Source organism: Coturnix japonica, chromosome 2 (genome assembly GCF_054131305.1).
Source record: "Coturnix japonica strain WE chromosome 2, WE-NBRP24, whole genome shotgun sequence".
Lineage (NCBI taxonomy): Eukaryota > Metazoa > Chordata > Aves > Galliformes > Phasianidae > Coturnix > Coturnix japonica.
In genome coordinates this window covers 125908479-125925095 of record NC_140664.1, presented here as the reverse complement: position 1 = coordinate 125925095, position 16617 = coordinate 125908479, and the positions used below count along the sequence as shown (strand labels likewise).

The 16617-nt window shown below is 45.9% G+C and overlaps 1 long non-coding RNA gene across 1 annotated transcript; it reads right to left on the bottom strand.

Annotated features, from left to right (window-relative positions):
• Positions 1-10640: 10640 nt before the first annotated feature.
• Positions 10641-13750, bottom strand: LOC146762151 (uncharacterized). The gene is made up of 3 exons (XR_014943122.1): positions 13612-13750; positions 12249-12363; positions 10641-10775 (listed from the first exon to the last, which is right to left on the bottom strand). It is a non-coding gene; the product is annotated as an uncharacterized LOC146762151 (long non-coding RNA).
• Between the last annotated feature and the right edge of the window lie 2867 nt (positions 13751-16617).

The window sequence follows — 16617 nt, the reverse complement described above, 5'->3', positions numbered from 1 at the left end:
AGTCATGCTGAGCATAGCAGGGCTCTGTATTCCCTGCCACTCCTTCGCCAGGGCTGGCAACAAGAGAGAAATGTCACTTTGATTGGGTGTTCCAGGCTGCACCAGGAAAGCAATCATTTTAAAGGGGGTGTGACAGATCAGTCAGGGTTTTGCTCCATAGAACAAAGCAGGACACAGTTGAACCTGGGATGCTGTGGCAATCCTGGAGAATGGGTATCTTCTGGTTTGACTCAGCACCTTTTCCTTCTCCTGTAGGTATGTGTGAATGGCACAGAACTAGACTGGAAGAGAAAATGGAATCAGCTTTGCAGAAGGTCAGACAGGAATTTTTTCCAGGCCAAACACTATAGGTTGGGTTTTTCCCTTTCTTCTGCCTTTTGATTTTTGTTGTTGTTTAACTGGGAGACATTTCACAGATCCTTTTTCACTTCGTATATGTATGAGCACACCTTCCTCTGGCATAAAGTCTTCTATGTGAACAAGCTCTGGGGCAGGAGGGCTAGTTTTCTTCCAGTGTCCAACAGGAGGGGCTGCTCAGAGCCCTTTGGGAAGACTTTGGGGCTCCCTCACAGACACACAGCTCTTGTATCACACAGGAGTGTGATACAACAGGTTGTTCACAAAGGGGCCAGCTAAGAACACCCCAAGCCTCAAGTCTGAATGCTACACACACCTTCTTCCCATGCACTGTCTCATTACTCCTGCCCCTCTCGGTGGTCCATCTGATACTCACCACACAGCCCTTGCCATGGTCCAACCTCCTCACACCAATTTTTTACTCACTGCTGCTGGCTTTGTCATTTTGAGACACCAAAGCTGGATGTTAATAGGAACTACTTAATCTTTAAGTCTCTTCCCTTTTTCATGTGTAAAGAACAAATCCTTTTTGAGAGGACATACTAAATATTTAATGTTATGCTACACTTGAGCTTCACCAGAAGTCTCAAAGAAGGTATTTGGGAAATTGTAGGCTTAGCTAATAGCTGTCTTCTTTTTTACCTCCTTAAGAAACAGCAAGTCCGTATGAGGGGAAAATGCATCAAGGGAAGCACTGTGGTGTATGACTGGAAAATAACCTACAGGGCATCTCCAGCACATGTGAAGTGTTGCTGGTGGCCATCTCCGTGTGAGCTCTGCGTCACAGTGCCTGGCACAACACCAGCACCTGGCACAACACCAACACCTGGCACAACACCAATATCTGGCACAACACCAATATCTTGCACAACACCATCACCTGGCAATGCACCAACATCTGGTAGAACACTATCACCTGGCATGACACCATCTGGTACAATACCAGCATCTGGTACAATACCAACACCTGGAACAAAAACAACACCTGGCACAATACCAGCACCTGGCACAACACCAACACCTGATACTACAGCAGCACCTGAAACAACACCAGCACCTGGTATAACACCAGCACCTGGCACAACAGCAGCAATTGGCAGGGTGAGGTCCTCAGCTGGGCCACAGCTGTCATGGTCATTGGACATCAGAGCAAACTCAAAACTTAGAAAATGAGAAGCATCAGAACTCAGTCTGGAAAAGGAGAGGACAGATTTAGACCTTCTCAGTGATGGGTTACGACCTTCCCTGCCTGCTATCTGCTGAGAAAATGAACTTAATGCTAACCTCAGCCCAGGTCCTTATCTGGCTGATGCTGGGCGTTCACTCCCTCACAGCAATAACAGTCCTGGTGCTGCTCCTCCCTCTCCCTTCCAAGTCTGTAGGGACTGTGCAGAGCTGCACAGCCTCATTTGCACTGATGTGAAGGAGGCTGGAAAGCCTCACAGGGCAGATGGGGAGGGTGGGGTGGCAGAAAGACATCCCTGAGCTATCCCATGCACTTTGATGAGCCCCATCACCATCCTGTGGGAGGCAGCTCCAACAGCCTTCAACCAGAGAAGAAAGAGCAGTCAGTGTCCACATGGTTAGAGAAGTGGCCCAGCTAAAGAGATACTGAGCTTGAGCAGTTTAAATAGAATAATATATATATATATATATATAAGATATCAGCATGAGGATGATATCAGGTGGAGGTTTTTTCACTGAGAGGGCAGTGAGGCACTGGCATTGCTGCCCAGAGAAGCTGTGGGTGCCCAATCCCTGGAGGCACTCGAGGCCAGGCTGGATGGGGCCCTGGGCAGCCTGAGCTGGGTGCCTGATCTAGCAGTTGGCAACCCTGCTCACAGCAGGGGGTTGGAACTAGGCAGTCTTTGAGGTCCCTTTCATCTCAAGTCATTCTATGAATATTTTCAGAAAATCAGGAGTAAACCAGCCCGAAAGGAAACTCGGACCCTTCTGATTTTAACCTTTTGAGAGAGTCTTTTCTGCAGAGGGACCCACTGGGAGAGGCACCCTGAGGCACAGCACTCAGCACCCAGCCCTGAAGCTCATCCTAGGCTGTTCCCTTGTGATGGAGAAGGGTTGATGGTGGCAGGAGTCTGCTCTGCTGTAGAACGCAGCCCTGAGCTGCACGGCAGGATTACTTTCTGGAAGATTTTGCTGTATGTCAAGTGAACAGGAGCATAAAAATACTTTCTAACCACTAATGAGAAACCCAGCAATCCCTGTAGTCTATGAACCACAGAGGTCAGAGATAAGAAAGATCAGTGAAATTAGGTCAGTTGGAGCATCCCTGTACCACTGCCAGAAAACCTTTAAGGGCTGCTTGTAAAGCAGGCGTGCACATTTCAAAGAGCACTGAGGTTGTAAGGTGCCTGAGTGGCCCCTCCAGCAAAGGCAACCCAAAGGCACTGACAGCCCCAGGTGCAGCACAACCCAAGCAGCTGCAAGCAGGAGCTGCCAGCCCCCAACCTCCTGCCTGCTGGGCTGCAGCCAGGATGAGACCCCATTTCCATGTCTTGGTTGTAGGAAATGAGGTCTCAGCTGCTCTGAGAAGTGACAAGGAAAGGAAAGGCCTGTGTACAGCATCACAGTGCTGCTACTCTGCTTTCCAGCTTCCTCGCAACCGTCTGCTAGAGGGGGAATGGATGTCTGTGGGGAATAACGAAGCTATTCATTGCCTCTTCCTATTTACCATGTGGCCTGGGAGATGCTGAAGCTGAGCCTGACCTGTGTCCCTCCAGCTGACATCACTTCAGACCTCTCCCTGCAGCACTACTGGATCAGCACACCCGGAGCCAGGCCGTGCAGGTGGGGCACACATGGCAGGCCCTTGCTGGCGGGCTGAGTTTTAGAGCTTTTCCTTCTGAGCTCCCTCCCTTCTCCCTCCTTTCTTCCCATGTCTCCATCTGCTGGAGGACCTCGGAGCAGCGATGCCGGGGCTGCATCACCCGACCACACGCGTGCAGGTGCTTCTGCACGCAACAAAAGCAGTTACTGGACTCGAGTTTGCTGATGTTTCCCACTCCTACAGGGGCAAAGATGTCAGTCCCATTTAAGTCTGGTGCTCAGGGGGGTAAAATGCATTTTTATTTTTTGTTACAAGAGAGCTTAATGTAAGATAAATAAATGAAATGTGATGGAAAGGAATAGAAGCTGCATTATTTCTTCAAGGTTTTTAACACTTGTCCATCACAAATATTTAAATACCTTCCCTGTGTATATTTTAGATACTTCTAGTGCTTGTCTGCCAGCAGCTCTCTCATACAGAGCCAAGCCTGCATGCCAGGCCAGGTGTGTGTGGCCATGTGGTGCCCAGCTGTGTGCACAGAACATAAGACATGTTCCTGTCCCTTAGTCATCACTGTGGCCCTCTGTTGGACTGTCTCTGTTAGCTCTGTGTCTCTTGCACCGAGGAGCCCAGAACTGGGCACAGTTCTCCTGGTGTGGCCTCAGCAGCGCTGAGCAGAGGGAAGGATCCCCTCCCTCCCCCTGCTGGCACCAGGCCCCTCACTGAGCTGCTCCCCAGTGGCTCACTGCCTTCCTCTGCCCAGCTCACCTGCAAAGCACAGGGCTGCCATCACCAAGCTCGGCCACGGTGGTGTTAAAGGTTAAATGACTTCAGGATGCTTCAGTGAACAAAGGAAAATGAGCCGGAGGGGGCTGTTCCCAGCTGTGAGAGAGCAAGGGAGGAAGCGTGGCGGGTGTCTCACACAATGCCAGCCCAACAATCAGAGGAACTTGGAGAGGAAGAGACCAGAATAACTGTGTGGGGCAGCCCGTAGAGCTGGACTCGAATAAAGGACCAAGGGACAGCTGATCTGTGTCAGGTGAGGGGGAGCCAGCAGGGCAGGGGGACAGAAGGAGATGGCAGAGGGTACAGCTGCTGGCTCGTGGTGAGCCTCAGCCTGCCCTGGTTGGGAGTTCACTGTGGCCAGCATGGGACGCAGGGTCCTGCCCTACATGCGGAGCTGGGGAACAAACAACTGGCACAGCTGTGGGGTGAGCAGAGGCCCACACTCTTCCCCTTTTGGAAAAGCATGACCACAGCTCGTTCTGTAGCCCGACCGCACCAGGGGGGAGGTGTTTTCCATAGTGCTTGCCTGAGAAGGAAAGGACTTGGCAGCGAGTGTCCCCAGTGGGGAGCTGCTATCCAACACAGCCAGAGACAGCACCCATCCGCCCGCCTTGTATCAGCCACCCCTGCAACCTGCATGGGATTGTGCAGCCTGTACGAATGCAGTGGCTCCAGTAAACAGTCTCCTTTAAGAACAAGCAAACGGAGCAAAGTTTCCTTGTCAGCCTTTGTTTGAGAACAAGAGTCTCCCCTTTGGCTATTGCTGAAATGGATTTGTTTCTTCATCGCAGATATTCCCTATATAAAATATATAGTTTATTCGCTTTGATCTGCCCACATGCAGCACTTGAAGCTGATTCCAAGTTTTATACAGTTAAATACTACCACATGCTTCCAGAGCTGGATACAGCCTTTTCTATAAACTAGCATAAATCAGAGTAAGAATTTGAACTGCTTCTTGCCAAAACAGAGGGTGTGCCTCTTGCCCGAGTTCAGCTCTTTTCTTCTTCTCTGCTCCACTCACAGCTAACCTGCAGCTTAGCAGCCTGGCTTTACACAGTGTCCTTACTACTCATAAAGGGACAATGCAGCCTCTAGGAAGCACATAAGGAATGTCACAGCCAAGTTCACCAATGGCCACAGAAGTTCTCCCAGTTCTGGTTGATCACTCGGTGGCCCAGTTACGTTTGGTCATCAAAACTAAGAAAACTTGGGAAAAAAACACAAAAGGAAAAAACTGCCATCTGTGGGATATGTGAGACAGCCATACATCACAGGGCAATTGTCCTCGTCTCACCACCCGTGGAGTCATTGCAAGCACAGGAATGTCATTCATCACCACAACAGCCCTGTTTGGCTGCAGAGCAGTACATCCTTGTCTCTGTGGGGACCTGAGCCCTTCTGCATCCCTGGGAAGGACTGAGGGAAAGGGCTGGATCCCATGGACACAGCAGGTCTGCCAGGTGTTGTGCGGCCTCCTGTCCTTTGGGCAAAGTCCATCCACTTTGGAATGCTCAGCCCAGGAGCTCATGGAAAGCACAGGACAGTCCCATCGGGAGGGTTCTTTGGAGCAGTTTGAGCATCCATTTGATAGCAAGCTACAGTACTAATTAAGCACTCGCTGCTGTTTACTTTTGCAATGGGAACAACTGATCCTTCTTCCTTCTGATTGCCACCTCTGACCCTAATTCCTTGCTCTGCACACAGCCAAGCATAGCTCAGATGAAGAAACAGTAAGAGAGATTAAGATTCTGGGCTTCAGCTAGTAATATAAATCAGCTTCGAAACAGCCACTTTTGTCTTAATTAAAGAAAGACATCAGTACCAACCAGTCTATGATCACATTTTGTTATAACATTGTAGAAATGTACTGTAGAAATATGTGACAAAGACTGAGGGAGAGCCCAGAATGGCCTTTTGGATCACATCATTGCATATGTGCGTGAGATGGAAAGAAGAGAACATAGAGGATGACGGGAGAGAAGTAATACACCTCTTTTTCCAGTTCTACAAAGCTAAGTTATAATGTAAGTGTTTCAGGACTGCAGCAATGGGAGGGGAAGTGCGTTGGAGTATAAAACATATGAAACATCTCATGGCAAAGAATAGCTGAGAAATGCCCAGCAATAACAAAACTTCAGTTTCACATCTGTTCTTAAATATATAAAACATTTAAAACTCCACTGGGCAGTTCCTGCTGCCAAATCTGGATGTTCTGGACCTCATATTAACACAGTTTTCTCTCTGTTACCAGCTACTGAAGTTTCAAAGCAAAACGTGCCGCCCTTCGCTGTGGTTTTCCTGTGTCCTTTTGCTGCTCGCTGTCCCATATGGCAATGATGTTAGATGAGAAGCTTTGCTAAAAACCCTCCCCTGCTACAGGGAGAGAGTGTCCTCCTGCAAACACAGCGCCTTTGCAGATCAATGTCTTTGAAGGCAGGAAAATGCCACATGTATTTTTTAAACCACCTTCCCTCTGGCCATGTCAGCACTGCAGCCACCAGCTGAGACTGTGGTTTTGTGAGCAAAACACTGAGCCCATTTTCTGCCTCCAGCCCTGCAGGTACCCATGCCATTACTCCATCAGTGCTGCCAGCACCCCTGGGCCCACCTCACCCTGCCAGAAGGCATATTGAGCATGTAAGTAAGTAAGTGCTTAGGTAAGTGAAGGGACTACATGGACAGAAGATCCAAGAGGGCAATATGAATCACCACGTGTACTTGTAAGGTGACACTCTTCAGACATGGATCTGAAGAGTGAGGTGCAAACCCAGCACCTCCTGATGCAGCCCCACATGGTCCCTTCTTCCACCTGCCCAGAGCAAAGCAGCCCATCTGTTGCATCTCAGAGAAAAGCAGGTGAAACCAGAGGTGTCTGTGGGCACACACAAACGTTCCCCCATCACCACAGTTGTTTATATTATATGGCAGGTGTGACATTCAAGGTTTGAAGGCTGGGTGGTCCTGTGTGGAGCCAGGAGTGGGACCCAGTGATCCATGTGTGTCCCCTCAACTCAGGATGTTCTATGATTCTGTGATCACACTGCAAGAAGCCGCACTCACTGCCATGCTCTGTACTCCCATTTCCCATAGCCACCATGGAAAAGGACAGCAGCAGTGCTCCTGTCACCGCTTATCAGCATCCCTGTACCGCGGAGAGCCAGAAAGCACTGGAGTTTGCTTTAATCATCTCTCTCTTCTCTGCATGTGGCCACAGAAAGTCAGACATGATCAACCTCAGAGCCCAGGTAGCTGCTGCTGTGCTGCTCTGCAGGCAGGGCAGGGCGACGGCCTGTGTGGATCTGGGCCCTTCACATCTGCAATGCAGTGCTGCAGAGCAGCATTCCTGCTGAGGAGCATGGCCACTTACATCTACTGTCTGTTCCCACCCCACCAGTTTCCTCAGCACTGGTCTTTGCTGCCCCTTCTTTATTTACTTATGGTGTTAGATGGTTTGGGGGGCTAGCAGCTTGAAATGTGGCACCTCCCAAGAAAGAATTCAGCCTGAATCATGTATTTTAATAGCCCATATTTACTATTTCACTTTCCTCTCTTCCACCTGGAAAAGCTTGCAGAATTAATAGGGATTAACCTTATTCATATTACTCTATATAATATAACCCTGACAACTGGGTTCTGCTGAAGTTACTCTTTGGTCACTTGTAGATTAACAGAGATTGACACCATCTAATTCATTTTCTGTTAAAGGAGAAAAAGCATTATATATGGGATTCCTCCCATCTTCTGTTCAGCTCTATAGGTAGGACCCACTTCCTCTCCAAGTTAAGATGGTGTGCTCCAGAGCATGGCATTTAACTTGATTCTTTCAAGTTCTGGTTCCCAGGAGGATGTGGGTACAGGCAGAGAGGCACAAGGAGTGAGTTGTGCTTCTCACCATCAGCTGGGGGCTATTGCGAATGGGCAGGCGGAGGCCAAAACTGCATGTCTGAAAAACCTGCTGTTGTTTCCAATGTGGAGAGCCGCCTTCTGCTCGAGGGGGCAAACATGAAAGGCAGATGAGCAGTTTGGAATAAAACTGTCATTTCAGAGCACACCTGCTCTGCTGAAGCATGAGGCTGGAGTGTCGGGGGGCGGCAGTGCCCCGTGCTGCACTCACAGTCCCAAAACCCGTATGGCATCTCCCCACAAGCACCACTTTGATTTTTACAGCTCCAATGGCAGGTCATGCAGCTAAAATCAGCTCGCATCTTCCATTAGCACGTTTTAACATCATTAATCTTTCAGGGAAATCCTGCCGTGCTGCAAGGCACACGCCGGGCAGCAGGTTAAATTTGTGTGTTTGAGCAGCACCATTTCACCTTCTCGCTGCAATGACATGGTGGTCCTTCCTGGGACTCTGACAACAGTTTGAGTGCTGGTACTGGGGTGAGGTTAATGGAAACCCTTCAGCAGAGCTCTCCTTCTTTGGAAAATAAAGTTGAAGTTTTCAAAGCTACACCAGGGGGACATATGAGGAAAAAAGACTTGCGATTGGTGGAGGAAGGTCAGGTTAGGGAACATTTCATTGAATCACAGAATCATAGAATCATAGGGGTTGGAATGGCCCTCTGGTTCAATTGTTCATTGAATTGAACAAGCTGGACATACACAGGTCCTTGGGATGTCATCGGATGCACCCACAAATGCTGAAGAAAGTGGCCTGTGTCAGTGCAAGGTCACTCTTGATTGTCTCTGAAAGGTCAAGGTAACCAGAAGAGGCTGCTGAAGTCTGGAAGAAAGAAAATGCTCCTCTAAAAACTACAAGATCAAAGATTTGGGGATCTACAGACCAATTAGCCTGATTTCAGTCCTGGGGAGGTGCTGGAGCAACTGATCCTGAAAACGCATGAAGAACAAGAAGGTACTGCAAGTGGTCAGCATGGATTTATGAAAGGAAAATTACACTTGATCAACCTGGTAGTCTTCCACAATGAGATGGCTGTCTTGGCAGATGAGGTAGATGTTACTTATGCAGACTTTAGTAAGGTTTTTTACACTCTCTTAGCAACCTCATGGTTAAGCTGAAGAAGTATGGGCTAGATAGACAGTCAGATGGACTGAGAACTGGCCAAACTGCTGGGTTCAAAGTGATGTGGTAAGAGTGCAGCATTATGGCAGAGGTGTACCCCAGGGCCAATACTGGAATACTCCCAATACTGGGGACAGTATTATTTAGCAGCTTCATTAGTGGCCTGGACAATGAGATGACTGTTAACCTCAACCTTTCTGCAATTCTGTACCACCCAGCTTAAAAGTGATCTGATTTTTATTTCTCCATTCAGTTTTTGATACAAAGATTTATTAATGAATGATGGAACGGCTTTTTGTTGGCAAGGAGGGCTAATCTCATATCCAGGACTTCATCAACTCTCAGACCAAAGGAAAAAGTCTATAGATCTTCACAAGGACTGAACAGTTCTGCTACCAGGTGTACTTAACATTGCTTGAAGAATTAGCCTGAAATAAAAGGAATTAAGCAAAATGAATGTTACCATTTTCTTGTGGATGTTTGCAAGAAAATGAACACACCTCCCAAGAAAAATCTATTTCAAATTCCACTTTAGAAAAAGCTGTGAAGGGATGGGAAGGGTTTCACAGCTCGTTTGGGACTTCAGCAAAGCCCTCTAAGCAGCAGCCTCACGCTCCTGGTTCAGGAGGAAAGGTCGGGCAGAGCTTTGCAGGGATCACTTTGGTACCTTTGACATGTGCTTCCACAGAAGCATCTATTCTGTCTCAGAAATTATGTCATATTTTTTGCACAGTAACACAGACTCGCACTGAGAGAAAGAAGCTGAGCTGAGGGAGTGAGGGCCGATGTCAGGAGGTCAGTAGCAGGCAGAACAGATGCATAATTTCATTCTGAGAGATCACCTCCCTGTATGAGCAGCCTCTGATATCCCTCCCACCAAATATTGGTGGCAGGCTGCCTTTCTGGAAAGGGAGCCCACTGCATAAAGAAGTGATTTATCATCTTCTTTTAGGAGATGTTTTTACTGGAAGGGCCAAATATACTCTTTGCTCTTCGAGGTTTTCCAACATTTCTAAACACACTCCAGCAAAGCCCACCAACACACTCTTTGCTTGGCTGGGAGCACACAGGAGGGTGGACGTGCTCAGCTTCATGGGCCATGGGCTCATTGGTTGCAGCCTGAGCCCTGTGGCACCACAGGCGCCTTCATCCAACAGCAACGATTCTCAGCCAGGGTGCAGCTAAGCAGCAAATGTTTTCTGACAGGGAACAGCAGTGTGAAGTTTAGTCTTCTGTGCTGCGCTGAAGTCATTCAAAGTTATGATCTACAGCATCTCCTCACCCACCAACTTGCTACTCCTGGGAGCAGACCACCCAATGCCTCTTTCTCAGTGTAACAGACTCCTGTGCTGTGCTGTCCCAATGTGCTAAGGAGCAGAGAGCTTTCCAGCCTGCCACCTTTGCCATTGTCAGAGACTGGCTATGGTTAAAGCCTATGCAAATAGCCTTCTTTTATTATTGCCAGAGGTAAACTCAACATTTCTGAAGCAGAATTGTGCTGGCAACGTGCTAAGCACGAGGAAGGCAGCAAGCAGTACATGCACAACAGGAGGTGGCTCTTCGCCATCAATGTTCAGAAGGACAAGATCTGTCCAGAGCATGGACTTAATGCCACAAAGGTGTCAGTGATGCAGCAATCCAGTACTGAATAAATTGGGAGGCACAGGAGAAAGTAGATAGAAGGTAGTTCTAAAATCCAGGTGCTTGTAGCAGGCAGATCACAGTCCATGTCCATTGGGCATCCCTGCTTTCAGGCATAGGGCTCCGTGATGCAATGTGTGATACAGACACTCTCACATTGTCTTCCTATGCTCTCTGGTGTTGGGAAAAAAACAACAAAGAAATCACTTCAAGCTGTGTAAACGCCTTAAAAGGAAGAAAACAGAATTAGTATTTTTACACTGTTGGTTTGCAGATGAACTTTTTCCCTCCAGTGCTGTACCAGGAGAAAACGTGCTGTGCGTTATATCCCCAGCAGGGCTCCAGCAGCACAGAAACACTCCTACAGTGTTTGTGGAGGAGATGTAAATGTGTGAATTAGTCTCTTTTCATGTTAATGGGTTTATTCACTTCTCTGAGCCGGCATTTCTGTTTCCTGGTACAAACAGAGCACTCCAGCCAGGCATCTCAGAACTGGAAGTGAACCCAGCAATTGACCAGGGCCTGAGCAGGAGCAGGAGAGCTGCAGGCTTCCCCAGGCCTCTCTCAGTTAAATTCCCCTACTCCGTCTCCACTGATTATCTACAAAAAAAGAGTGAAGATGCTGTACTTGCCAGGCACTGAAAAAAGCCTATCAGCTGATGTATAGAGGCCCACATTAGCAGCAGAACAGCCTTGAGCTTGTGTCAGAGTTTGGCCTAGTTCAGCCTAGTTCTGTGACAAACGCACCACAGATACCACAGTTCTAGGCCGAACCAGGCCACCAATTCCAATTCTCCGAATATTTAATGACAAAGAGATTATAATAGACTATCTGCAGAGTTTCTTTCAGTTCACAGCTTTTCTCCTACATTTTCCATCAAAAGGAAGCTGCTGCTTCGCTTGCTGCTGTTCAAAATCAGGCCTTTTGTAGAAGAGCTGGAAGTGCTGGAAAACAGATCAAAAATCATAAATCCATGACAGCTTGCTCCTGATTCAACACCCAAGCTCAGCGGGGTGCAAAAGCCATACTAACCCCAGAGCTACACGTTCTTGAGCTTTATGGGATTTGGACCATCTTGTCAGCAGTACCCTTGAGTGTTAATGGAGAAAAATAAGGTGGACTATGCTTATCTTAATAAAACAGACCGAATCTAATAAGCTACTTTAAAATATAGCTTTATTTAAATTTCTGTTTTAAATAGATGCATATAAAATAGCTTAATAGAGCTTAATTATGACACCATATTTAAATACAATCTTTAAACCTGACAATTAACGTTCGAGTAGTAAAGTTTTAACAAAGGGCCTTTTTCCATCCTCTGATCTCCCACTCCTTATCCTGATCTTACAGATATCAAGACAGGAAGGTTGAAGTGTTTCTCATGATCTACATTCCTTTCTTGCTTTTCTTTTTTTCTCCACTCCAACAACAAACAGTAGTGGCAGTGTTAAACAAGGTTATAGTATCTTGGTTTATTAAAAGCATCACCATTATCTGAACATCTGAAACGATTACATGTTTGTCACAGCACCAGCTGAGCTATTTCTTGGATCAGTTTTCAGGTTCCAGATGAGTTCCCATTCTCCCATTTACACAGTAGCTCATTTACAGAAACAAAGAGCAGCCCGGATGGGTGACTGACTCACCAGACCTACTGGCCATTCATCACAGCGTGATGCTTCCACAGAAGACATGCCCTGTTTCTTCTTCCCAGCATAAACCGCTGTGTCATTGAAAATGACAGTAGTTTCTCAAAGATGCCTAAAAGGGTTGGGATTGAACATTGAAGCCCATTGAAAATTCAAGTTTGCATTTACATGCAGATGCTTCGTTGTGCCTGATCTCGGTGTTCTGTTTGGACTGTATTTGTGTGCGTTTTGTGCAAGAGCACTGTAGCAGAAACCAAAAACTCTTCCAATATTAGAATACATATATATGTAATATAGAATATATATGTTATACATATTTATGCCCTTATTCATAATGAGCAATGATCAAGATCTTCAGCTGGTGACTTCTGCTGACAGCTCTCAAGCTACAGGTGCTTCCACAGTCACACTGCCCAGGGCTTCAATCTGCTTTCACTGACCTGTAGGCAGGTAGACAGAATTTCCTTGGCTTTGTTTAAATTAAGCCCCACCAGTAAGAAAAAAGTAGATTAAATCAAATTCTCATGTTGAGGCTGAAATAAAAATGTCAGAGTTACCACCCACTTTCCTTCTGAATTGTGTTGCAACTTAACATCTTTAATTTTAAATTTATTATTGCCTCACTTGCTATTTTTCCTTTACAAGACAGATTTTCATACAATAATTAACTGTACCTCTGAGAAAAGAATTGCTATAAATGGTTAGGTCTAAATGGAGGGAGGAGAACAGTCTCCAGAAAGTCCAGATTGTGCTAATAAACATGCCAAGAAAAAGTAGGATCATCAGACAACATCGTGTCCAGCCATCAGGATTTATTTCCTCCTTTCCAGAGAAAAATAAATGAGTGCATGATCTGATCTTGGAGCGCTGCCTCCAACTGCTTCAAAATCTATTCAGATCTCAAGGTATGGGGACAAAGTAAATGCTTCCTTAATTGTGTATGATGCAGGGCCTAATCAAACATGACTCTGGCTGCAGTCCTTGCCATAACACACTCACCCAGAGTCATAAGGCACTGCACATTTTTCCCTGCGTTAGAAGAAGAATCTGGCAGTCAGCATCAAGGAGACGCATCGGTTAGGAAAGAGTTCAGTGCCCAAACCAGGAAGGCATAATACACGCCTCTGTTTCTTCTGGGTGTAGAACAGTGTTATTTATAGTACTTCTGTTTATGCAGCTGATGGTCACAAAGAGCCACGATGAACAAGCCTGGAAATTGGTGCTGGAGGTGATTGAAAGGAAACATGCAGAAGCACGCCATGCTCTTAAGGGTGGATGGTGTCATCCAAAGCTACCAAATGAAAGCAGTCCCAGCTCCCTCCCATGGTGCACTTACACAGGGACAAAGATAAGAGCTTACCTCTTGATCTTCAAATGCTAAAGGCTTTCCTGGAAGGAAGAGACAGCAGGGGAGAGCCAGCAGACTCCCACAAGAAGGCACGTTGTGACAATGTGCAGTGAGGCGTCCAATAAAGCATTACAATGCATTAGACAACACGATTATCCCCAACATCACTTCCTGCCAATATATAAGGCTGGTGTTGGCTGGGTAGGTTAAAACAAAACTGACAGGTGAACAGGTTTCTGATGCACTATTGTAGACTCTAAAAGGCACAGAGATGCAATCAAAACCAGAGCCAGGTTACCTGCTAATTTCCCCTGACTCTTAAGTACATGAAGTATCTCCATGAACATAAACTGCTGTCAGCTAATCTCAGTGGAAGAGTGTAATTGAGTATTTCTAGGGGCCTTCTCCTTGACACAGACCCAGATTTTAAGCAGAGAGCTTGAGTAAAGAGTAAATGAGCTGTTTAACCTGAAGAACTAAACCTGCTCATGTACGGACAGTGTCCAGCTATGCCAGCTAGACAGCAAGTATTTCACAGCAAATTGTTTATAGCCTACCTCTGCCAAGAGGACAATTTAAGTACTAACAGCACAGGGTATTTTTTCTGCAACGCTTCCCATTCCCAGACTTCTTTGTAAAGTCTGCAAACAGAGATGCCAACATACCCCATTCTGACCTACATAGCAAACAATTGGACCTGTGTTCCTGCTGTGTTATCAGAGAAATGAATCACTGTCGCGTCTCCTCAATGTCCTGGCAAGAATTTTCTGCTGGGAAGTGTTAGATGAATCCCGCACCTACTGCTATCATGACACCAACTGCATATTTTCTGTTTATCACAGTGAAGAAAAACACCCAGCAGGAAAAGGCTCAGCTTTAAATTCTGCTTTTTGCCAGTACAAACATGGGAGCAAGCGAAGCACAACTTTGAAAGCTCCAGCTTACCAAACTCCAGAAGAAAGGGGGAAAAAAAGTTCATCAATCTCTTTAGAAAAACAGAATAAAGATTCAGAGAACATTCACTGCACCCCCGACATTCACATCATTTGTGCAAATATGAGGAGTGGCAGCGGCCGCACTGTAACATCATCATCTGCTATCTCTGCATCTGAGCAAAATGTGAGGGTTGTGTCCTGCTGTTATTGGAGTCAGGAGGAAAAAAACTGGCTGGGAATGGGGAATAGGGATGACAAACAGTTCGCCTTCTCAGGCTGAAGGATCAGGTAAAACAAACAGATGACTTCAGAAGCCCCTGGGTCGGCTTGGCAATGAGAGGTCCCCACTGAATCAGAAAGATTAACTTCAGAGGAAGGCATCCATTCCTACTGGGAACAAGCAGCTGGCAGCCCTGAGCATTTATAAACTCCTGCAGCAATGGTGGGTGGGTCTGGAAAAGTCTAGGAGATTCAGACTAGGTGTCTCTGAATGAAGTCTGCATTAACCTATGCGATTTGAAGCTTCTCTCTTATCAGCATTTGGAGCATAAAATCATATCACTTATGCCTAACTGCCACATACTTGTAACCCTATCCATGTGGGATAGAACTAAATCAAGACAGAGATGTCTGTATTCTCCCTTTATAATTCATAATGATACAGGCAAGTTTTTTTGCCAGGGCAGGGGTCAGGAACTTTAGATAGTCTGCTCGAAAATAAGAATTCTCTCACCATTAAAAGATTTCATTCAGTTTGTCAGACATCCGCAAAAATATTTCTGCTTTCTCCATCAGAAACCATGTTGTGTGAGTAACACAGACTTCACATACCACCATTTGCTTGGACCAAATATTAATCATAAAGTCATGTTGGAATGCAAGAAATGCTCCATCTCTATTCGCAACTCAATAGCACTCACTTTGACCTTTGTTTGTTTGGAAGATCCTGAAAGATAAACACCTTTGCTGTGGGAATATAAGCTAGCCAACACGTAGCTCAGCTTTCTTAGCATTGTTTACTTGCTTTTTGTTTTTGCAAACTCTTTAGATGTATTTCTCTAGACTCTGAGGGGTTCTGAGATCAATAGTTAAAGCCATTGCTTAGGGAAATACATTCTCATTTCAGTACGCAACAAAAACTGCCCACATCTGAGGAAGGAAAAAAACAGATAGTTTAATTTATCGCACCAAAGACTCCAATGGCACAAGAGAACAGCAACTTACTGAACAAACACAGATCTTTTTACATTGTTATTTATCTCCTAGAGGAAATAATAAAAATAAATAAATAAATTGCTGCAAAACACTTTAGAGACTGAGAATATTGCCTACGCTAAAGAGGGGACCTAAAAGCATAAACTTTGTGTGGGAAAGGAGTGAGAGCCTGGTCCTATCTTTAAGCACTAGGATCTTTAGGGTAACTCAGAATGGCAGTATTCCATGTTCCTAAGCCAACTGCAAGGCAAAGCCTCTTAAAGATGGATTTCATTGCAGAGCTAGAGTAGCTAAGGTCTTTAGAGTCTCCACAAAAGAGATTATGGTAGTTTCAAATGAGATCTTCCTTTCCAAGCTCCTGTATCAAGCAATTAAAGCAAACACGCTTCTGTTGGGTGTCTAAAGATAATTTTCATAATAAAGATCACCTAAAGATGTACAAAGCCGCTCTCTATACTGTATTTCTGGAGTCACTACATCCCTGAGTGCCACTTCAGCTTGGAGTCACTGATGCTTCTTTTTTGCTCACTGCAGTGGCTGAATACTCACAGTAGCATATACTGAATTTGTAACTTCCCTTTCAGTATGCTCTCTCAAATCCCATCCTTTTATAATAGCATCACTGGGAGAATGACATAAATTAATGGAGGAATTTTTTACTGACAGTTTGTTATATGCATTTCTTTCCACCATGTGATTGTTTTTGATGAATAATCTGATAGTAATTACCATTTATCTATGAGACCTGTATGAATTCTTCCAGTTCTTCCTCTCATCCTGAAAATCACCAGCGATAGCTCCTAGAAAAGGACTTTAGACAATCAAAGTTTAGATGTAAGCATACGGAAAGCATTGAAATAATACTGCT